Source organism: Balaenoptera ricei, chromosome 3, assembly GCF_028023285.1.
Source record: "Balaenoptera ricei isolate mBalRic1 chromosome 3, mBalRic1.hap2, whole genome shotgun sequence".
NCBI classification, from domain to species: Eukaryota; Metazoa; Chordata; class Mammalia; order Artiodactyla; family Balaenopteridae; genus Balaenoptera; species Balaenoptera ricei.
The window spans coordinates 159691112-159714303 of record NC_082641.1 but is presented as its reverse complement, the minus strand read 5'-3'; positions in this window follow the sequence as shown (position 1 = coordinate 159714303).

Here is a 23192-nt window from a genome sequence, read left to right as displayed (position 1 = left end):
TTTCGACTGGCCTCTAGTCACTGTAGGCAGCCCTCTGGAAAGAAAAGGAGATTTCTCTAAGGAAACACGGTGCTTCCATAGCAAGGGTGGGGGCTCATTCTGTCATGCTCTAGAGCTACAGGGAAGCTTGACGTGAGAACTTGCCCCAAGCTAAGGCCTGAAGAGCCCTGCTGAAGCGAAAGATTGTAGCAGTTTCCATTAGGTCGTATTCGCAGTTCTGCTTTACTTTAACGTTATTTCACTTATCCAACACTTAGCACCCTCGTGTAGGCACCCTTTTGCTTACAAATGCAGTGAGTACCAGCAGGCCCCTCTGCCCTTCTAAGAAACATGCAGAGCCGGAAGTCTCTCCCAGTCACTCTGTGTATTCAGACATTAGAGCAACACACTGCACCCTTCCTTTGGAAGCTAGGTATCCTCAGCTCTCCAACAGCTCCAGGGTTTTAGTTCTCTCAGGTCCTACATGCCATGGAAGTCTGCCTCATTGCTCTCATTGGAGCAGCACTTAGAAACACAATCTGCTTCGCCTTCCTTCTAGGAAGTCTTACCCAAGGACCCCGTACTTACAGGAGAAAGGAGGCTTGCATTCCTACTGGAACGAAAGCACAGTTTTTCCTGTTACACAGGAGGACTGTAAAATAGGATTAGCCCAATAGCACACATAGAGCGTTCCAAGGAAGAGGGAATACCCTACATGCAGAGCACCCTGTGAAGAAATGTTGATTCAGCAAGGGACCAGGATGTAGCTATAGTCTCTTTTGACTTGTTAAAAATCAGAAGGGTTTCGGCTGCAGGTTCACCGGAAAAGAAGACCTGATGGCACAGCCTTGCATTCCCAATTTAAAAGCTCTATCCATGCTGCCCTGAAGATACCTAAATAACGCTCTTTTCGACTGGCCTCTAGTCACTGTAGGCAGCCCTCTGGAAAGAAAAGGAGTTTCCTCTAAGGAAAGACGGTGCTTCCATAGCATGGGTGGGGGCTCATTCTGTCATGCTCTAGAGCTACATGGAAGCTTGACGTGAGAACTTGCCCCTAGCTAAGGCCTGAAGAGCCCTGCTGAAGCCAAAGCGTGTAGCAGTTTCCATTAGGTCGTATTCGCAGTTCTGCTTTACGTTAACGTTATTTCACTTATCCAACACTTAGCACCCTCGTTTAGGCACCCTTTTGCCTACAAATGCAGTGAGTACCAGCAGGCCCCTCTGCCCTTCTAAGAAACATCCAGAGCCAGAAGTCTCTCCCAGTCACTCTGTGTATTCAGACATTAGAGCAACACACTGCACCCTTCCTTTGGAAAGCTAGGTATCCTCAGCTCTCCAACAGCTCCAGGGTTTTAGTTCTCTCACGTCCTACATGCCATGGAGTCTGCCTCATTGCTCTCATTGGAGCAGCACTTAGAAACACAATCTGCTTCGCCTTCCTTCTAGGAAGTATTACCCAAAACCCTGTACTTACTGGAGAAAGGAGGCTTGCATTCCTACTGGAAGGAAAGCACAGTTTTTCCTGTTACACAGGAGGACTGTAGAATAGGATTAGCCCGATAGCCCACATAGAGCGTTCCAAGGAAGAGGGAATACGCTACATGCAGAGCACCCTGTGGAGAAAAGTTGATTCAACAAGGGACCAGGGTGTAGCTATAGTCTCTTTTGACTTGTTAGAAATCAGAAGGGTTTCGGCTGCAGGTTCACCGGTAAAGAAGACCTGATGCCACAGACTTGCATTCCCATTTTAAAAGCTCTATCCATGCTGCACTGAAGATACCTAAATAACGCTGTTTTCGACTGGCCTCTAGTCACTGTAGGCAGCCCTCTGGAAAGAAAAGGAGTTTCCTCTAAGGAAATACGATGCTTCCATAGCATGGGTGGGGGCTCATTCTGTCATGCTCTAGAGATACAGGGAAGCTTGACGTGAGAACTTGCCCCAAGCTAAGGCCTGAAGAGCCCTGCTGAAGCGAAAGATTGTAGCAGTTTCCATTAGGTCGTATTCGCAGTTCTGCTTTACTTTAACGTTATTTCACTTATCCAACACTTAGCACCCTCTATATGCACCCTTTTGCCTACAAATGCAGTGAGTACCAGCAGGCCCCTCTGCCCTTCAAAGAAACATCCAGAGGTAGAAGCCCTTCCCAGTCACTCTATGTATTCTGACATTAGAGCAACACAGTTCACTTTTCCTTTGGAAAGCTATATATCCTCGGTTCTCCAGCAGCTCCAGGGTTTTTGTTCTCTCACGTGCTACATTCCATGGAAGTCTGCCTCATTGCCCTCATTGGAGAAGCACTTAGAAACACAATCTGCTTCGCCTTCCTTCTAGGAAGTCTTAACCAAGGACCCTGTACTTACAGGAGAAAGGAGGCTTGCATTCCTACTGGAACGAAAGCACAGTTTTTCCTGTTACACACGAGGACTGCAAAATAGGATTAGCCCAATAGCACACATAGAGCGTTCCAAGGATGAGGGAATTCGCTACATGCAGAGCACCCTGTGAAGAAAAGTTGATTCAGCAAGGGACCAGGGTGTAGCTATAGTCTCTTTTGACTTGTTAGAAATCAGAAGGGTTTCGGCTGCAGGTACACCGGAAAAGAAGACCTGATGGCACAGCCTTGCATTCCCAATTTAAAAGCTCTATCCATGCTGCCCTGAAGATACCTAAATAACACTGTTTTCGACTGGCCTCTAGTCACTGTAGGCAGCCCTCTGGAAAGAAAAGGAGTTTTCTCTAAGGAAACACGGTGCTTCCATAGCAAGGGTGGGGGCTCATTCTGTCATGCTCTAGAGCTACAGGGAAGCTTGACGTGAGAACTTGCCCCAAGCTAAGGCCTGAAGAGCCCTGCTGAAGCGAAAGATTGTAGCAGTTTCCATTAGGTCGTATTCGCAGTTCTGCTTTACTTTAACGTTATTTCACTTATCCAACACTTAGCACCCTCGTGTAGGCACCCTTTTGCTTACAAATGCAGTGAGTACCAGCAGGCCCCTCTGCCCTTCTAAGAAACATGCAGAGCCGGAAGTCTCTCCCAGTCACTCTGTGTATTCAGACATTAGAGCAACACACTGCACCCTTCCTTTGGAAGCTAGGTATCCTCAGCTCTCCAACAGCTCCAGGGTTTTAGTTCTCTCAGGTCCTACATGCCATGGAAGTCTGCCTCATTGCTCTCATTGGAGCAGCACTTAGAAACACAATCTGCTTCGCCTTCCTTCTAGGAAGTCTTACCCAAGGACCCCGTACTTACAGGAGAAAGGAGGCTTGCATTCCTACTGGAACGAAAGCACAGTTTTTCCTGTTACACAGGAGGACTGTAAAATAGGATTAGCCCAATAGCACACATAGAGCGTTCCAAGGAAGAGGGAATACCCTACATGCAGAGCACCCTGTGAAGAAATGTTGATTCAGCAAGGGACCAGGATGTAGCTATAGTCTCTTTTGACTTGTTAAAAATCAGAAGGGTTTCGGCTGCAGGTTCACCGGAAAAGAAGACCTGATGGCACAGCCTTGCATTCCCAATTTAAAAGCTCTATCCATGCTGCCCTGAAGATACCTAAATAACGCTCTTTTCGACTGGCCTCTAGTCACTGTAGGCAGCCCTCTGGAAAGAAAAGGAGTTTCCTCTAAGGAAAGACGGTGCTTCCATAGCATGGGTGGGGGCTCATTCTATCATGCTCTAGAGCTACATGGAAGCTTGACGTGAGAACTTGCCCCTAGCTAAGGCCTGAAGAGCCCTGCTGAAGCCAAAGCGTGTAGCAGTTTCCATTAGGTCGTATTCGCAGTTCTGCTTTACGTTAACGTTATTTCACTTATCCAACACTTAGCACCCTCGTGTAGGCACCCTTTTGCCTACAAATGCAGTGAGTACCAGCAGGCCCCTCTGCCCTTCTAAGAAACATCCAGAGCCAGAAGTCTCTCCCAGTCACTCTGTGTATTCAGACATTAGAGCAACACACTGCACCCTTCCTTTGGAAAGCTAGGTATCCTCAGCTCTCCAACAGCTCCAGGGTTTTAGTTCTCTCACGTCCTACATGCCATGGAGTCTGCCTCATTGCTCTCATTGGAGCAGCACTTAGAAACACAATCTGCTTCGCCTTCCTTCTAGGAAGTATTACCCAAAACCCTGTACTTACTGGAGAAAGGAGGCTTGCATTCCTACTGGAAGGAAAGCACAGTTTTTCCTGTTACACAGGAGGACTGTAGAATAGGATTAGCCCGATATCCCACATAGAGCGTTCCAAGGAAGAGGGAATACGCTACATGCAGAGCACCCTGTGAAGAAAAGTTGATTCAACAAGGGACCAGGGTGTAGCTATAGTCTCTTTTGACTTGTTAGAAATCAGAAGGGTTTCGGCTGCAGGTTCACCGGTAAAGAAGACCTGATGCCACAGACTTGCATTCCCATTTTAAAAGCTCTATCCATGCTGCACTGAAGATACCTAAATAACGCTGTTTTCGACTGGCCTCTAGTCACTGTAGGCAGCCCTCTGGAAAGAAAAGGAGTTTCCTCTAAGGAAATACGATGCTTCCATAGCATGGGTGGGGGCTCATTCTGTCATGCTCTAGAGATACAGGGAAGCTTGACGTGAGAACTTGCCCCAAGCTAAGGCCTGAAGAGCCCTGCTGAAGCGAAAGATTGTAGCAGTTTCCATTAGGTCGTATTCGCAGTTCTGCTTTACTTTAACGTTATTTCACTTATCCAACACTTAGCACCCTCTATATGCACCCTTTTGCCTACAAATGCAGTGAGTACCAGCAGGCCCCTCTGCCCTTCAAAGAAACATCCAGAGGTAGAAGCCCTTCCCAGTCACTCTATGTATTCTGACATTAGAGCAACACAGTTCACTTTTCCTTTGGAAAGCTATATATCCTCGGTTCTCCAGCAGCTCCAGGGTTTTTGTTCTCTCACGTGCTACATTCCATGGAAGTCTGCCTCATTGCCCTCATTGGAGAAGCACTTAGAAACACAATCTGCTTCGCCTTCCTTCTAGGAAGTCTTAACCAAGGACCCTGTACTTACAGGAGAAAGGAGGCTTGCATTCCTACTGGAACGAAAGCACAGTTTTTCCTGTTACACACGAGGACTGCAAAATAGGATTAGCCCAATAGCACACATAGAGCGTTCCAAGGATGAGGGAATTCGCTACATGCAGAGCACCCTGTGAAGAAAAGTTGATTCAGCAAGGGACCAGGGTGTAGCTATAGTCTCTTTTGACTTGTTAGAAATCAGAAGGGTTTCGGCTGCAGGTACACCGGAAAAGAAGACCTGATGGCACAGCCTTGCATTCCCAATTTAAAAGCTCTATCCATGCTGCCCTGAAGATACCTAAATAACACTGTTTTCGACTGGCCTCTAGTCACTGTAGGCAGCCCTCTGGAAAGAAAAGGAGATTTCTCTAAGGAAACACGGTGCTTCCATAGCAAGGGTGGGGGCTCATTCTGTCATGCTCTAGAGCTACAGGGAAGCTTGACGTGAGAACTTGCCCCAAGCTAAGGCCTGAAGAGCCCTGCTGAAGCGAAAGATTGTAGCAGTTTCCATTAGGTCGTATTCGCAGTTCTGCTTTACTTTAACGTTATTTCACTTATCCAACACTTAGCACCCTCGTGTAGGCACCCTTTTGCTTACAAATGCAGTGAGTACCAGCAGGCCCCTCTGCCCTTCTAAGAAACATGCAGAGCCGGAAGTCTCTCCCAGTCACTCTGTGTATTCAGACATTAGAGCAACACACTGCACCCTTCCTTTGGAAGCTAGGTATCCTCAGCTCTCCAACAGCTCCAGGGTTTTAGTTCTCTCAGGTCCTACATGCCATGGAAGTCTGCCTCATTGCTCTCATTGGAGCAGCACTTAGAAACACAATCTGCTTCGCCTTCCTTCTAGGAAGTCTTACCCAAGGACCCCGTACTTACAGGAGAAAGGAGGCTTGCATTCCTACTGGAACGAAAGCACAGTTTTTCCTGTTACACAGGAGGACTGTAAAATAGGATTAGCCCAATAGCACACATAGAGCGTTCCAAGGAAGAGGGAATACCCTACATGCAGAGCACCCTGTGAAGAAATGTTGATTCAGCAAGGGACCAGGATGTAGCTATAGTCTCTTTGGACTTGTTAAAAATCAGAAGGGTTTCGGCTGCAGGTTCACCGGAAAAGAAGACCTGATGGCACAGCCTTGCATTCCCAATTTAAAAGCTCTATCCATGCTGCCCTGAAGATACCTAAATAACGCTCTTTTCGACTGGCCTCTAGTCACTGTAGGCAGCCCTCTGGAAAGAAAAGGAGTTTCCTCTAAGGAAAGACGGTGCTTCCATAGCATGGGTGGGGGCTCATTCTGTCATGCTCTAGAGCTACAGGGAAGCTTGACATGAGAACTTGCCCCAAGCTAAGGCCTGAAGAGCCCTGCTGAAGCGAAAGATTGTAGCAGTTTCCATTAGGTCGTATTCGCAGTTCTGCTTTACTTTAACGTTATTTCACTTATCCAACACTTAGCACCCTCGTGTAGGCACCCTTTTGCCTACAAATGCAGTGAGTACCAGCAGGTCCCTCTGCCCTTCTAAGAAACATCCAGAGCCAGAAGTCTCTCCCAGTCACTCTGTGTATTCAGACATTAGAGCAACACACTGCACCCTTCCTTTGGAAAGTTAGGTATCCTCAGCTCTCCAACAGCTCCAGGGTTTTAGTTCTCTCACGTCCTACAGGCCATGGAAGTCTGCCTCATTGCTCTCAGTGGAGCAGCACTTAGAAACACAATCTGCTTCGCCTTCCTTCTAGGAAGTATTACCCAAGGACCCTGTACTTACAGGAGAAAGGAGGCTTGCATTCCTACTGGAAGGAAAGCACAGTTTTTCCTGTTACACAGGAGGACTGTATATAGGATTAGCCCGATAGCACACATAGAGCGTTCCAAGGAAGAGGGAATACGCTACATGCAGAGCACCCTGTGAAGAAAAGTTGATTCAGCAAGGGACCAGGGTGTAGCTATAGTCTCTTTAGATTTGATAGAAATCAGAAGGGTTTCGGCTGCAGGTTCACCGGAAAAGAAGACCTGATGGCACAGCCTTGCATTCCCAATTTAAAAGCTCTATCCATGCTGCACTGAAGATACCTAAATAACACTGTTTTCGACTGGCCTCTAGTCACTGTAGGCAGCCCTCTGGAAAGAAAAGGAGTTTTCTCTAAGGAAACACGGTGCTTCCATAGTATGGTGGGGGCTCATTCTGTCATGCTCTAGAGCTACAGGGAAGCTTGACGTGAGAACTTGCCCCTAGCTAAGGCCTGAAGAGCCGAAGAGCCCTGCTGAAGCCAAAGCGTGTAGCAGTTTCCATTTGGTCGTATTCGCAGTTCTGCTTTACTTTAACGTTATTTCACTTATCCAACACTTAGCACCCTCGTGTAGGCACCCTTTTGCTTACAAATGCAGTGAGTACCAGCAGGCCCCTCTGCCCTTCTAAGAAACATGCAGAGCCGGAAGTCTCTCCCAGTAACTCTGTGTATTCAGACATTAGAGCAACACACTGCACCCTTCCTTTGGAAAGCTAGGTATCCTCAGCTCTCCAACAGCTCCAGGGTTTTAGTTCTCTCACTTCCTACATGCCATGGAGTCTGCCTCATTGCTCTCATTGGAGCAGCACTTAGAAACACAATCTGCTTCGCCTTCCTTCTAGGAAGTATTACCCAAGGACCCTGTACTTACAGAGGAAAGGAGGCTTGCATTCCTACTGGAAGGAAAGCACAGTTTTTCCTGTTACACAGGAGGACTGTAGAATAGGATTAGCCCGATAGCACACAAAGAGCGTTCCAAGGAAGTGGGAATACGCTATATGCAGAGCACCCTGTGAAGAAAAGTTGATTCAGCAAGGGACCAGGGTGTAGCTATAGTCTCTTTTGACTTGTTAGAAATCAGAAGGGTTTCGGCTGCAGGTTCAACGGAAAAGAAGACCTGATGCCACAGACTTGCATTCCCATTTTAAAAGCTCTATCCATGCTGCCCTGAAGATACCTAAATAATGCTGTTTTCGACTGGCCTCTAGTCACTGTAGGCAGCCCTCTGGAAAGAAAAGGAGTTTTCTCTAAGCAAACACGGTGCTTCCATAGCATGGGTGGGGGCTCATTCTGTCATGCTCTAGAGCTACAGGGAAACTTGACCTGAGAACTTGCCCCTACCTAAGGCCTGAAGAGCCCCGCTGAAGCGAGAGCGTGTAGCAGGTTCCATTAGGTCGTATTCGCAGTTCTGCTTTACATTAACGTTTCTTCACTTATCCAGACACTTAGCACCCTCAAGTAGGCACCCTTTGCCTACAAATACAGTGAGTACCAGCAGGCTCCTCTGCCCTTCTAAGAAACATCCAGACCCAGAAGCCTTTCCAAGGCACTGTATATATTCAGAGATTAGGGTAACACACTGCACCTTTCCTTTGGAAATCTAGATGTCCTCAACACTGCAACAGCTCCGGGGATTCTGTGCTCTCACGTCCTACATGCCTTGGAAGTCTGCCTCATGGCCTTCATTGGAGCCGCACATTGAAACACAATCTGCTTCCCCTTCCTTCTACGAAGTCTTACCCAAGGATCCAATACCTACAGGAGAAAGGAAGCTGGAATTCCTACTGGAACCAAAGCACAGTTTTTAGTTTTACACTGCAGGATTTTAGAATAGGCTTAGGACCGATACCACACATAGAGCATTCCAAGGATGAGGGAATTCGCTACATGCAGAACACCCTGTGAAGAAAAGTTGATTCAGCAAGGGACCAGGGTGTAGCTATAGTCTCTTTTGACTTGTTAGAAATCAGAAGGGTTTCGGCTGCAGGTACACCGGAAAAGAAGACCTGATGGCACAGCCTTGCATTCCCAATTTAAAAGCTCTATCCATGCTGCCCTGAAGATACCTAAATAACACTGTTTTCGACTGGCCTCTAGTCACTGTAGGCAGCCCTCTGGAAAGAAAAGGAGATTTCTCTAAGGAAACACGGTGCTTCCATAGCAAGGGTGGGGGCTCATTCTGTCATGCTCTAGAGCTACAGGGAAGCTTGACGTGAGAACTTGCCCCAAGCTAAGGCCTGAAGAGCCCTGCTGAAGCGAAAGATTGTAGCAGTTTCCATTAGGTCGTATTCGCAGTTCTGCTTTACTTTAACGTTATTTCACTTATCCAACACTTAGCACCCTCGTGTAGGCACCCTTTTGCCTACAAATGCAGTGAGTACCAGCAGGTCCCTCTGCCCTTCTAAGAAACATCCAGAGCCAGAAGTCTCTCCCAGTCACTCTGTGTATTCAGACATTAGAGCAACACACTGCACCCTTCCTTTGGAAAGTTAGGTATCCTCAGCTCTCCAACAGCTCCAGGGTTTTAGTTCTCTCACGTCCTACAGGCCATGGAAGTCTGCCTCATTGCTCTCAGTGGAGCAGCACTTAGAAACACAATCTGCTTCGCCTTCCTTCTAGGAAGTATTACCCAAGGACCCTGTACTTACAGGAGAAAGGAGGCTTGCATTCCTACTGGAAGGAAAGCACAGTTTTTCCTGTTACACAGGAGGACTGTATATAGGATTAGCCCGATAGCACACATAGAGCGTTCCAAGGAAGAGGGAATACGCTACATGCAGAGCACCCTGTGAAGAAAAGTTGATTCAGCAAGGGACCAGGGTGTAGCTATAGTCTCTTTAGATTTGATAGAAATCAGAAGGGTTTCGGCTGCAGGTTCACCGGAAAAGAAGACCTGATGGCACAGCCTTGCATTCCCATTTTAAAAGCTCTATCCATGCTGCCCTGAAGATACCTAAATAACACTGTTTTCGACTGGCCTCTAGTCACTGTAGGCAGCCCTCTGGAAAGAAAAGGAGTTTTCTCTAAGGAAACACGGTGCTTCCATAGTATGGTGGGGGCTCATTCTGTCATGCTCTAGAGCTACAGGGAAGCTTGACGTGAGAACTTGCCCCTAGCTAAGGCCTGAAGAGCCGAAGAGCCCTGCTGAAGCCAAAGCGTGTAGCAGTTTCCATTTGGTCGTATTCGCAGTTCTGCTTTACTTTAACGTTATTTCACTTATCCAACACTTAGCACCCTCGTGTAGGCACCCTTTTGCTTACAAATGCAGTGAGTACCAGCAGGCCCCTCTGCCCTTCTAAGAAACATGCAGAGCCGGAAGTCTCTCTCAGTCACTCTGTGTATTCAGACATTAGAGCAACACACTGCACCCTTCCTTTGGAAGCTAGGTATCCTCAGCTCTCCAACAGCTCCAGGGTTTTAGTTCTCTCAGGTCCTACATGCCATGGAAGTCTGCCTCATTGCTCTCATTGGAGCAGCACTTAGAAACACAATCTGCTTCGCCTTCCTTCTAGGAAGTCTTACCCAAGGACCCCGTACTTAGAGGAGAAAGGAGGCTTGCATTCCTACTGGAACGAAAGCACAGTTTTTCCTGTTACACAGGAGGACTGTAAAATAGGATTAGCCCAATAGCACACATAGAGCGTTCCAAGGAAGAGGGAAAACCCTACATGCAGAGCACCCTGTGAAGAAATGTTGATTCAGCAAGGGACCAGGATGTAGCTATAGTCTCTTTTGACTTGATAAAAATCAGAAGGGTTTCGGCTGCAGGTTCACCGGAAAAGAAGACCTGATGGCACAGCCTTGCATTCCCAATTTAAAAGCTCTATCCATGCTGCACTGAAGATACCTAAATAACGCTCTTTTCGACTGGCCTCTAGTCACTGTAGGCAGCCCTCTGGAAAGAAAAGGAGTTTCCTCTAAGGAAAGACGGTGCTTCCATAGCATGGGTGGGGGCTCATTCTGTCATGCTCTAGAGCTACAGGGAAGCTTGACATGAGAACTTGCCCCAAGCTAAGGCCTGAAGAGCCCTGCTGAAGTGAAAGCGTGTAGCAGTTTCCATTAGGTCGTATTCGCAGTTCTGCTTTACTTTAACGTTATTTCACTTACCCAACACTTAGCACCCTCGTGTAGGCACCCTTTTGCCTACAAATGCAGTGAGCACCAGCAGGCCCCTCTGCCCTTCTAAGAAACATCCAGAGCCAGAAGTCTCTGCCAGTCACTCTGTGTATTCAGACATTAGAGCAACACACTGCACCCTTCCTTTGGAAAGCTAGGTATCCTCAGCTCTCCAACAGCTCCAGGGTTTTAGTTCTCTCACTTCCTACATGCCATGGAGTCTGCCTCATTGCTCTCATTGGAGCAGCACTTAGAAACACAATCTGCTTCGCCTTCCTTCTAGGAAGTATTACCCAAGGACCCTGTACTTACAGAGGAAAGGAGGCTTGCATTCCTACTGGAAGGAAAGCACAGTTTTTCCTGTTACACAGGAGGACTGTAGAATAGGATTAGCCCGATAGCACACAAAGAGCGTTCCAAGGAAGTGGGAATACGCTATATGCAGAGCACCCTGTGAAGAAAAGTTGATTCAGCAAGGGACCAGGGTGTAGCTATAGTCTCTTTTGACTTTTTAGAAATCAGAAGGGTTTCGGCTGCAGGTTCAACGGAAAAGAAGACCTGATGCCACAGACTTGCATTCCCATTTTAAAAGCTCTATCCATGCTGCCCTGAAGATACCTACATAACACTGTTTTCGACTGGCCTCTAGTCACTGTAGGCAGCCCTCTGGAAAGAAAAGGAGTTTTCTCTAAGCAAACACGGTGCTTCCATAGCATGGGTGGGGGCTCATTCTGTCATGCTCTAGAGCTACATGGAAGCTTGACGTGAGAACTTGCCCCTAGCTAAGGCCTGAAGAGCCCTGCTGAAGCCAAAGCGTGTAGCAGTTTCCATTAGGTCGTATTCGCAGTTCTGCTTTACGTTAACGTTATTTCACTTATCCAACACTTAGCACCCTCGTGTAGGCACCCTTTTGCTTACAAATGCAGTGAGTACCAGCAGGCCCCTCTGCCCTTCTAAGAAACATCCAGAGCCAGAAGTCTCTCCCAGTCACTCTGTGTATTCAGACATTAGAGCAACACACTGCACCCTTCCTTTGGAAAGCTAGGTATCCTCAGCTCTCCAACAGCTCCAGGGTTTTAGTTCTCTCACGTCCTACATGCCATGGAGTCTGCCTCATTGCTCTCATTGGAGCAGCACTTAGAAACACAATCTGCTTCGGCTTCCTTCTAGGAAGTATTACCCAAAACCCTGTACTTACTGGAGAAAGGAGGCTTGCATTCCTACTGGAAGGAAAGCACATTTTTTCCTGTTACACAGGAGGACTGTAGAATAGGATTCGCCCGATAGCCCACATAGAGCGTTCCAAGGAAGAGGGAATACGCTACATGCAGAGCACCCTGTGAAGAAAAGTTGATTCAACAAGGGACCAGGGTGCAGCTATAGTCTCTTTTGACTTGTTAGAAATCAGAAGGGTTTCGGCTGCAGGTTCACCGGTAAAGAAGACCTGATGCCACAGACTTGCATTCCCATTTTAAAAGCTCTATCCATGCTGCACTGAAGATACCTAAATAACGCTGTTTTCGACTGGCCTCTAGTCACTGTAGGCAGCCCTCTGGAAAGAAAAGGAGTTACCTCTAAGGAAATACGATGCTTCCATAGCATGGGTGGGGGCTCATTCTGTCATGCTCTAGAGATACAGGGAAGCTTGACGTGAGAACTTGCCCCAAGCTAAGGCCTGAAGAGCCCTGCTGAAGCGAAAGATTGTAGCAGTTTCCATTAGGTCGTATTCGCAGTTCTGCTTTACTTTAACGTTATTTCACTTATCCAACACTTAGCACCCTCTATATGCACCCTTTTGCCTACAAATGCAGTGAGTACCAGCAGGCCCCTCTGCCCTTCAAAGAAACATCCAGAGGTAGAAGCCCTTCCCAGTCACTCTATGTATTCTGACATTAGAGCAACACAGTTCACTTTTCCTTTGGAAAGCTATATATCCTCGGTTCTCCAGCAGCTCCAGTGTTTTTGTTCTCTCACGTGCTACATTCCATGGAAGTCTGCCTCATTGCCCTCATTGGAGAAGCACTTAGAAACACAATCTGCTTCGCCTTCCTTCTAGGAAGTCTTAACCAAGGACCCTGTACTTACAGGAGAAAGGAGGCTTGCATTCCTACTGGAACGAAAGCACAGTTTTTCCTGTTACACACGAGGACTGCAAAATAGGATTAGCCCAATAGCACACATAGAGCGTTCCAAGGATGAGGGAATTCGCTACATGCAGAGCACCCTGTGAAGAAAAGTTGATTCAGCAAGGGACCAGGGTGTAGCTATAGTCTCTTTTGACTTGTTAGAAATCAGAAGGGTTTCGGCTGCAGGTACACCGGAAAAGAAGACCTGATGGCACAGCCTTGCATTCCCAATTTAAAAGCTCTATCCATGCTGCCCTGAAGATACCTAAATAACACTGTTTTCGACTGGCCTCTAGTCACTGTAGGCAGCCCTCTGGAAAGAAAAGGAGATTTCTCTAAGGAAACACGGTGCTTCCATAGCAAGGGTGGGGGCTCATTCTGTCATGCTCTAGAGCTACAGGGAAACTTGACCTGAGAACTTGCCCCTACCTAAGGCCTGAAGAGCCCCGCTGAAGCGAGAGCGTGTAGCAGGTTCCATTAGGTCGTATTCGCAGTTCTGCTTTACATTAACGTTTCTTCACTTATCCAGACACTTAGCACCCTCAAGTAGGCACCCTTTGCCTACAAATACAGTGAGTACCAGCAGGCTCCTCTGCCCTTCTAAGAAACATCCAGACCCAGAAGCCTTTCCAAGGCACTGTATATATTCAGAGATTAGGGTAACACACTGCACCTTTCCTTTGGAAATCTAGATGTCCTCAACACTGCAACAGCTCCGGGGATTCTGTGCTCTCACGTCCTACATGCCTTGGAAGTCTGCCTCATGGCCTTCATTGGAGCCGCACATTGAAACACAATCTGCTTCCCCTTCCTTCTACGAAGTCTTACCCAAGGACCCAATACCTACAGGAGAAAGGAAGCTGGAATTCCTACTGGAACCAAAGCACAGTTTTTAGTTTTACACTGCAGGATTTTAGAATAGGCTTAGGACCGATACCACACATAGAGCATTCCAAGGATGAGGGAATTCGCTACATGCAGAACACCCTGTGAAGAAAAGTTGATTCAGCAAGGGACCAGGGTGTAGCTATAGTCTCTTTTGACTTGTTAGAAATCAGAAGGGTTTCGGCTGCAGGTACACCGGAAAAGAAGACCTGATGGCACAGCCTTGCATTCCCAATTTAAAAGCTCTATCCATGCTGCCCTGAAGATACCTAAATAACACTGTTTTCGACTGGCCTCTAGTCACTGTAGGCAGCCCTCTGGAAAGAAAAGGAGATTTCTCTAAGGAAACACGGTGCTTCCATAGCAAGGGTGGGGGCTCATTCTGTCATGCTCTAGAGCTACAGGGAAGCTTGACGTGAGAACTTGCCCCAAGCTAAGGCCTGAAGAGCCCTGCTGAAGCGAAAGATTGTAGCAGTTTCCATTAGGTCGTATTCGCAGTTCTGCTTTACTTTAACGTTATTTCACTTATCCAACACTTAGCACCCTCGTGTAGGCACCCTTTTGCCTACAAATGCAGTGAGTACCAGCAGGTCCCTCTGCCCTTCTAAGAAACATCCAGAGCCAGAAGTCTCTCCCAGTCACTCTGTGTATTCAGACATTAGAGCAACACACTGCACCCTTCCTTTGGAAAGTTAGGTATCCTCAGCTCTCCAACAGCTCCAGGGTTTTAGTTCTCTCACGTCCTACAGGCCATGGAAGTCTGCCTCATTGCTCTCAGTGGAGCAGCACTTAGAAACACAATCTGCTTCGCCTTCCTTCTAGGAAGTATTACCCAAGGACCCTGTACTTACAGGAGAAAGGAGGCTTGCATTCCTACTGGAAGGAAAGCACAGTTTTTCCTGTTACACAGGAGGACTGTATATAGGATTAGCCCGATAGCACACATAGAGCGTTCCAAGGAAGAGGGAATACGCTACATGCAGAGCACCCTGTGAAGAAAAGTTGATTCAGCAAGGGACCAGGGTGTAGCTATAGTCTCTTTAGATTTGATAGAAATCAGAAGGGTTTCGGCTGCAGGTTCACCGGAAAAGAAGACCTGATGGCACAGCCTTGCATTCCCATTTTAAAAGCTCTATCCATGCTGCCCTGAAGATACCTAAATAACACTGTTTTCGACTGGCCTCTAGTCACTGTAGGCAGCCCTCTGGAAAGAAAAGGAGTTTTCTCTAAGGAAACACGGTGCTTCCATAGTATGGTGGGGGCTCATTCTGTCATGCTCTAGAGCTACAGGGAAGCTTGACGTGAGAACTTGCCCCTAGCTAAGGCCTGAAGAGCCGAAGAGCCCTGCTGAAGCCAAAGCGTGTAGCAGTTTCCATTTGGTCGTATTCGCAGTTCTGCTTTACTTTAACGTTATTTCACTTATCCAACACTTAGCACCCTCGTGTAGGCACCCTTTTGCTTACAAATGCAGTGAGTACCAGCAGGCCCCTCTGCCCTTCTAAGAAACATGCAGAGCCGGAAGTCTCTCTCAGTCACTCTGTGTATTCAGACATTAGAGCAACACACTGCACCCTTCCTTTGGAAGCTAGGTATCCTCAGCTCTCCAACAGCTCCAGGGTTTTAGTTCTCTCAGGTCCTACATGCCATGGAAGTCTGCCTCATTGCTCTCATTGGAGCAGCACTTAGAAACACAATCTGCTTCGGCTTCCTTCTAGGAAGTCTTACCCAAGGACCCCGTACTTAGAGGAGAAAGGAGGCTTGCATTCCTACTGGAACGAAAGCACAGTTTTTCCTGTTACACAGGAGGACTGTAAAATAGGATTAGCCCAATAGCACACATAGAGCGTTCCAAGGAAGAGGGAAAACCCTACATGCAGAGCACCCTGTGAAGAAATGTTGATTCAGCAAGGGACCAGGATGTAGCTATAGTCTCTTTTGACTTGATAAAAATCAGAAGGGTTTCGGCTGCAGGTTCACCGGAAAAGAAGACCTGATGGCACAGCCTTGCATTCCCAATTTAAAAGCTCTATCCATGCTGCACTGAAGATACCTAAATAACGCTCTTTTCGACTGGCCTCTAGTCACTGTAGGCAGCCCTCTGGAAAGAAAAGGAGTTTCCTCTAAGGAAAGACGGTGCTTCCATAGCATGGGTGGGGGCTCATTCTGTCATGCTCTAGAGCTACAGGGAAGCTTGACATGAGAACTTGCCCCAAGCTAAGGCCTGAAGAGCCCTGCTGAAGTGAAAGCGTGTAGCAGTTTCCATTAGGTCGTATTCGCAGTTCTGCTTTACTTTAACGTTATTTCACTTACCCAACACTTAGCACCCTCGTGTAGGCACCCTTTTGCCTACAAATGCAGTGAGCACCAGCAGGCCCCTCTGCCCTTCTAAGAAACATCCAGAGCCAGAAGTCTCTGCCAGTCACTCTGTGTATTCAGACATTAGAGCAACACACTGCACCCTTCCTTTGGAAAGCTAGGTATCCTCAGCTCTCCAACAGCTCCAGGGTTTTAGTTCTCTCACTTCCTACATGCCATGGAGTCTGCCTCATTGCTCTCATTGGAGCAGCACTTAGAAACACAATCTGCTTCGCCTTCCTTCTAGGAAGTATTACCCAAGGACCCTGTACTTACAGAGGAAAGGAGGCTTGCATTCCTACTGGAAGGAAAGCACAGTTTTTCCTGTTACACAGGAGGACTGTAGAATAGGATTAGCCCGATAGCACACAAAGAGCGTTCCAAGGAAGTGGGAATACGCTATATGCAGAGCACCCTGTGAAGAAAAGTTGATTCAGCAAGGGACCAGGGTGTAGCTATAGTCTCTTTTGACTTTTTAGAAATCAGAAGGGTTTCGGCTGCAGGTTCAACGGAAAAGAAGACCTGATGCCACAGACTTGCATTCCCATTTTAAAAGCTCTATCCATGCTGCCCTGAAGATACCTACATAACACTGTTTTCGACTGGCCTCTAGTCACTGTAGGCAGCCCTCTGGAAAGAAAAGGAGTTTTCTCTAAGCAAACACGGTGCTTCCATAGCATGGGTGGGGGCTCATTCTGTCATGCTCTAGAGCTACATGGAAGCTTGACGTGAGAACTTGCCCCTAGCTAAGGCCTGAATAGCCCTGCTGAAGCCAAAGCGTGTAGCAGTTTCCATTAGGTCGTATTCGCAGTTCTGCTCTACGTTAACGTTATTTCACTTATCCAACACTTAGCACCCTCGTGTAGGCACCCTTTTGCTTACAAATGCAGTGAGTACCAGCAGGCCCCTCTGCCCTTCTAAGAAACATCCAGAGCCAGAAGTCTCTCCCAGTCACTCTGTGTATTCAGACATTAGAGCAACACACTGCACCCTTCCTTTGGAAAGCTAGGTATCCTCAGCTCTCCAACAGCTCCAGGGTTTTAGTTCTCTCACGTCCTACATGCCATGGAGTCTGCCTCATTGCTCTCATTGGAGCAGCACTTAGAAACACAATCTGCTTCGCCTTCCTTCTAGGAAGTATTACCCAAAACCCTGTACTTACTGGAGAAAGGAGGCTTGCATTCCTACTGGAAGGAAAGCACATTTTTTCCTGTTACACAGGAGGACTGTAGAATAGGATTAGCCCGATAGCCCACATAGAGCGTTCCAAGGAAGAGGGAATAAGCTACATGCAGAGCACCCTGTGAAGAAAAGTTGATTCAACAAGGGACCAGGGTGTAGCTATAGTCTCTTTTGACTTGTTAGAAATCAGAAGGGTTTCGGCTGCAGGTTCACCGGTAAAGAAGACCTGATGCCACAGACTTGCATTCCCATTTTAAAAGCTCTATCCATGCTGCACTGAAGATACCTAAATAACGCTGTTTTCGACTGGCCTCTAGTCACTGTAGGCAGCCCTCTGGAAAGAAAAGGAGTTTCCTCTAAGGAAATACGATGCTTCCATAGCATGGGTGGGGGCTCATTCTGTCATGCTCTAGAGATACAGGGAAGCTTGACGTGAGAACTTGCCCCAAGCTAAGGCCTGAAGAGCCCTGCTGAAGCGAAAGATTGTAGCAGTTTCCATTAGGTCGTATTCGCAGTTCTGCTTTACTTTAACGTTATTTCACTTATCCAACACTTAGCACCCTCTATATGCACCCTTTTGCCTACAAATGCAGTGAGTACCAGCAGGCCCCTCTGCCCTTCAAAGAAACATCCAGAGGTAGAAGCCCTTCCCAGTCACTCTATGTATTCTGACATTAGAGCAACACAGTTCACTTTTCCTTTGGAAAGCTATATATCCTCGGTTCTCCAGCAGCTCCAGTGTTTTTGTTCTCTCACGTGCTACATTCCATGGAAGTCTGCCTCATTGCCCTCATTGGAGAAGCACTTAGAAACACAATCTGCTTCGCCTTCCTTCTAGGAAGTCTTAACCAAGGACCCTGTACTTACAGGAGAAAGGAGGCTTGCATTCCTACTGGAACGAAAGCACAGTTTTTCCTGTTACACACGAGGACTGCAAAATAGGATTAGCCCAATAGCACACATAGAGCGTTCCAAGGATGAGGGAATTCGCTACATGCAGAACACCCTGTGAAGAAAAGTTGATTCAGCAAGGGACCAGGGTGTAGCTATAGTCTCTTTTGACTTGTTAGAAATCAGAAGGGTTTCGGCTGCAGGTACACCGGAAAAGAAGACCTGATGGCACAGCCTTGCATTCCCAATTTAAAAGCTCTATCCATGCTGCCCTGAAGATACCTAAATAACACTGTTTTCGACTGGCCTCTAGTCACTGTAGGCAGCCCTCTGGAAAGAAAAGGAGATTTCTCTAAGGAAACACGGTGCTTCCATAGCAAGGGTGGGGGCTCATTCTGTCATGCTCTAGAGCTACAGGGAAGCTTGACGTGAGAACTTGCCCCAAGCTAAGGCCTGAAGAGCCCTGCTGAAGCGAAAGATTGTAGCAGTTTCCATTAGGTCGTATTCGCAGTTCTGCTTTACTTTAACGTTATTTCACTTATCCAACACTTAGCACCCTCGTGTAGGCACCCTTTTGCCTACAAATGCAGTGAGTACCAGCAGGTCCCTCTGCCCTTCTAAGAAACATCCAGAGCCAGAAGTCTCTCCCAGTCACTCTGTGTATTCAGACATTAGAGCAACACACTGCACCCTTCCTTTGGAAAGTTAGGTATCCTCAGCTCTCCAACAGCTCCAGGGTTTTAGTTCTCTCACGTCCTACAGGCCATGGAAGTCTGCCTCATTGCTCTCAGTGGAGCAGCACTTAGAAACACAATCTGCTTCGCCTTCCTTCTAGGAAGTATTACCCAAGGACCCTGTACTTACAGGAGAAAGGAGGCTTGCATTCCTACTGGAAGGAAAGCACAGTTTTTCCTGTTACACAGGAGGACTGTATATAGGATTAGCCCGATAGCACACATAGAGCGTTCCAAGGAAGAGGGAATACGCTACATGCAGAGCACCCTGTGAAGAAAAGTTGATTCAGCAAGGGACCAGGGTGTAGCTATAGTCTCTTTAGATTTGATAGAAATCAGAAGGGTTTCGGCTGCAGGTTCACCGGAAAAGAAGACCTGATGGCACAGCCTTGCATTCCCATTTTAAAAGCTCTATCCATGCTGCCCTGAAGATACCTAAATAACACTGTTTTCGACTGGCCTCTAGTCACTGTAGGCAGCCCTCTGGAAAGAAAAGGAGTTTTCTCTAAGGAAACACGGTGCTTCCATAGTATGGTGGGGGCTCATTCTGTCATGCTCTAGAGCTACAGGGAAGCTTGACGTGAGAACTTGCCCCTAGCTAAGGCCTGAAGAGCCGAAGAGCCCTGCTGAAGCCAAAGCGTGTAGCAGTTTCCATTTGGTCGTATTCGCAGTTCTGCTTTACTTTAACGTTATTTCACTTATCCAACACTTAGCACCCTCGTGTAGGCACCCTTTTGCTTACAAATGCAGTGAGTACCAGCAGGCCCCTCTGCCCTTCTAAGAAACATGCAGAGCCGGAAGTCTCTCTCAGTCACTCTGTGTATTCAGACATTAGAGCAACACACTGCACCCTTCCTTTGGAAGCTAGGTATCCTCAGCTCTCCAACAGCTCCAGGGTTTTAGTTCTCTCAGGTCCTACATGCCATGGAAGTCTGCCTCATTGCTCTCATTGGAGCAGCACTTAGAAACACAATCTGCTTCGCCTTCCTTCTAGGAAGTCTTACCCAAGGACCCCGTACTTAGAGGAGAAAGGAGGCTTGCATTCCTACTGGAACGAAAGCACAGTTTTTCCTGTTACACAGGAGGACTGTAAAATAGGATTAGCCCAATAGCACACATAGAGCGTTCCAAGGAAGAGGGAAAACCCTACATGCAGAGCACCCTGTGAAGAAATGTTGATTCAGCAAGGGACCAGGATGTAGCTATAGTCTCTTTTGACTTGATAAAAATCAGAAGGGTTTCGGCTGCAGGTTCACCGGAAAAGAAGACCTGATGGCACAGCCTTGCATTCCCAATTTAAAAGCTCTATCCATGCTGCACTGAAGATACCTAAATAACGCTCTTTTCGACTGGCCTCTAGTCACTGTAGGCAGCCCTCTGGAAAGAAAAGGAGTTTCCTCTAAGGAAAGACGGTGCTTCCATAGCATGGGTGGGGGCTCATTCTGTCATGCTCTAGAGCTACAGGGAAGCTTGACATGAGAACTTGCCCCAAGCTAAGGCCTGAAGAGCCCTGCTGAAGTGAAAGCGTGTAGCAGTTTCCATTAGGTCGTATTCGCAGTTCTGCTTTACTTTAACGTTATTTCACTTACCCAACACTTAGCACCCTCGTGTAGGCACCCTTTTGCCTACAAATGCAGTGAGCACCAGCAGGCCCCTCTGCCCTTCTAAGAAACATCCAGAGCCAGAAGTCTCTGCCAGTCACTCTGTGTATTCAGACATTAGAGCAACACACTGCACCCTTCCTTTGGAAAGCTAGGTATCCTCAGCTCTCCAACAGCTCCAGGGTTTTAGTTCTCTCACTTCCTACATGCCATGGAGTCTGCCTCATTGCTCTCATTGGAGCAGCACTTAGAAACACAATCTGCTTCGCCTTCCTTCTAGGAAGTATTACCCAAGGACCCTGTACTTACAGAGGAAAGGAGGCTTGCATTCCTACTGGAAGGAAAGCACAGTTTTTCCTGTTACACAGGAGGACTGTAGAATAGGATTAGCCCGATAGCACACAAAGAGCGTTCCAAGGAAGTGGGAATACGCTATATGCAGAGCACCCTGTGAAGAAAAGTTGATTCAGCAAGGGACCAGGGTGTAGCTATAGTCTCTTTTGACTTTTTAGAAATCAGAAGGGTTTCGGCTGCAGGTTCAACGGAAAAGAAGACCTGATGCCACAGACTTGCATTCCCATTTTAAAAGCTCTATCCATGCTGCCCTGAAGATACCTACATAACACTGTTTTCGACTGGCCTCTAGTCACTGTAGGCAGCCCTCTGGAAAGAAAAGGAGTTTTCTCTAAGCAAACACGGTGCTTCCATAGCATGGGTGGGGGCTCATTCTGTCATGCTCTAGAGCTACATGGAAGCTTGACGTGAGAACTTGCCCCTAGCTAAGGCCTGAAGAGCCCTGCTGAAGCCAAAGCGTGTAGCAGTTTCCATTAGGTCGTATTCGCAGTTCTGCTCTACGTTAACGTTATTTCACTTATCCAACACTTAGCACCCTCGTGTAGGCACCCTTTTGCTTACAAATGCAGTGAGTACCAGCAGGCCCCTCTGCCCTTCTAAGAAACATCCAGAGCCAGAAGTCTCTCCCAGTCACTCTGTGTATTCAGACATTAGAGCAACACACTGCACCCTTCCTTTGGAAAGCTAGGTATCCTCAGCTCTCCAACAGCTCCAGGGTTTTAGTTCTCTCACGTCCTACATGCCATGGAGTCTGCCTCATTGCTCTCATTGGAGCAGCACTTAGAAACACAATCTGCTTCGGCTTCCTTCTAGGAAGTATTACCCAAAACCCTGTACTTACTGGAGAAAGGAGGCTTGCATTCCTACTGGAAGGAAAGCACATTTTTTCCTGTTACACAGGAGGACTGTAGAATAGGATTCGCCCGATAGCCCACATAGAGCGTTCCAAGGAAGAGGGAATACGCTACATGCAGAGCACCCTGTGAAGAAAAGTTGATTCAACAAGGGACCAGGGTGCAGCTATAGTCTCTTTTGACTTGTTAGAAATCAGAAGGGTTTCGGCTGCAGGTTCACCGGTAAAGAAGACCTGATGCCACAGACTTGCATTCCCATTTTAAAAGCTCTATCCATGCTGCACTGAAGATACCTAAATAACGCTGTTTTCGACTGGCCTCTAGTCACTGTAGGCAGCCCTCTGGAAAGAAAAGGAGTTACCTCTAAGGAAATACGATGCTTCCATAGCATGGGTGGGGGCTCATTCTGTCATGCTCTAGAGATACAGGGAAGCTTGACGTGAGAACTTGCCCCAAGCTAAGGCCTGAAGAGCCCTGCTGAAGCGAAAGATTGTAGCAGTTTCCATTAGGTCGTATTCGCAGTTCTGCTTTACTTTAACGTTATTTCACTTATCCAACACTTAGCACCCTCTATATGCACCCTTTTGCCTACAAATGCAGTGAGTACCAGCAGGCCCCTCTGCCCTTCAAAGAAACATCCAGAGGTAGAAGCCCTTCCCAGTCACTCTATGTATTCTGACATTAGAGCAACACAGTTCACTTTTCCTTTGGAAAGCTATATATCCTCGGTTCTCCAGCAGCTCCAGTGTTTTTGTTCTCTCACGTGCTACATTCCATGGAAGTCTGCCTCATTGCCCTCATTGGAGAAGCACTTAGAAACACAATCTGCTTCGCCTTCCTTCTAGGAAGTCTTAACCAAGGACCCTGTACTTACAGGAGAAAGGAGGCTTGCATTCCTACTGGAACGAAAGCACAGTTTTTCCTGTTACACACGAGGACTGCAAAATAGGATTAGCCCAATAGCACACATAGAGCGTTCCAAGGATGAGGGAATTCGCTACATGCAGAGCACCCTGTGAAGAAAAGTTGATTCAGCAAGGGACCAGGGTGTAGCTATAGTCTCTTTTGACTTGTTAGAAATCAGAAGGGTTTCGGCTGCAGGTACACCGGAAAAGAAGACCTGATGGCACAGCCTTGCATTCCCAATTTAAAAGCTCTATCCATGCTGCCCTGAAGATACCTAAATAACACTGTTTTCGACTGGCCTCTAGTCACTGTAGGCAGCCCTCTGGAAAGAAAAGGAGATTTCTCTAAGGAAACACGGTGCTTCCATAGCAAGGGTGGGGGCTCATTCTGT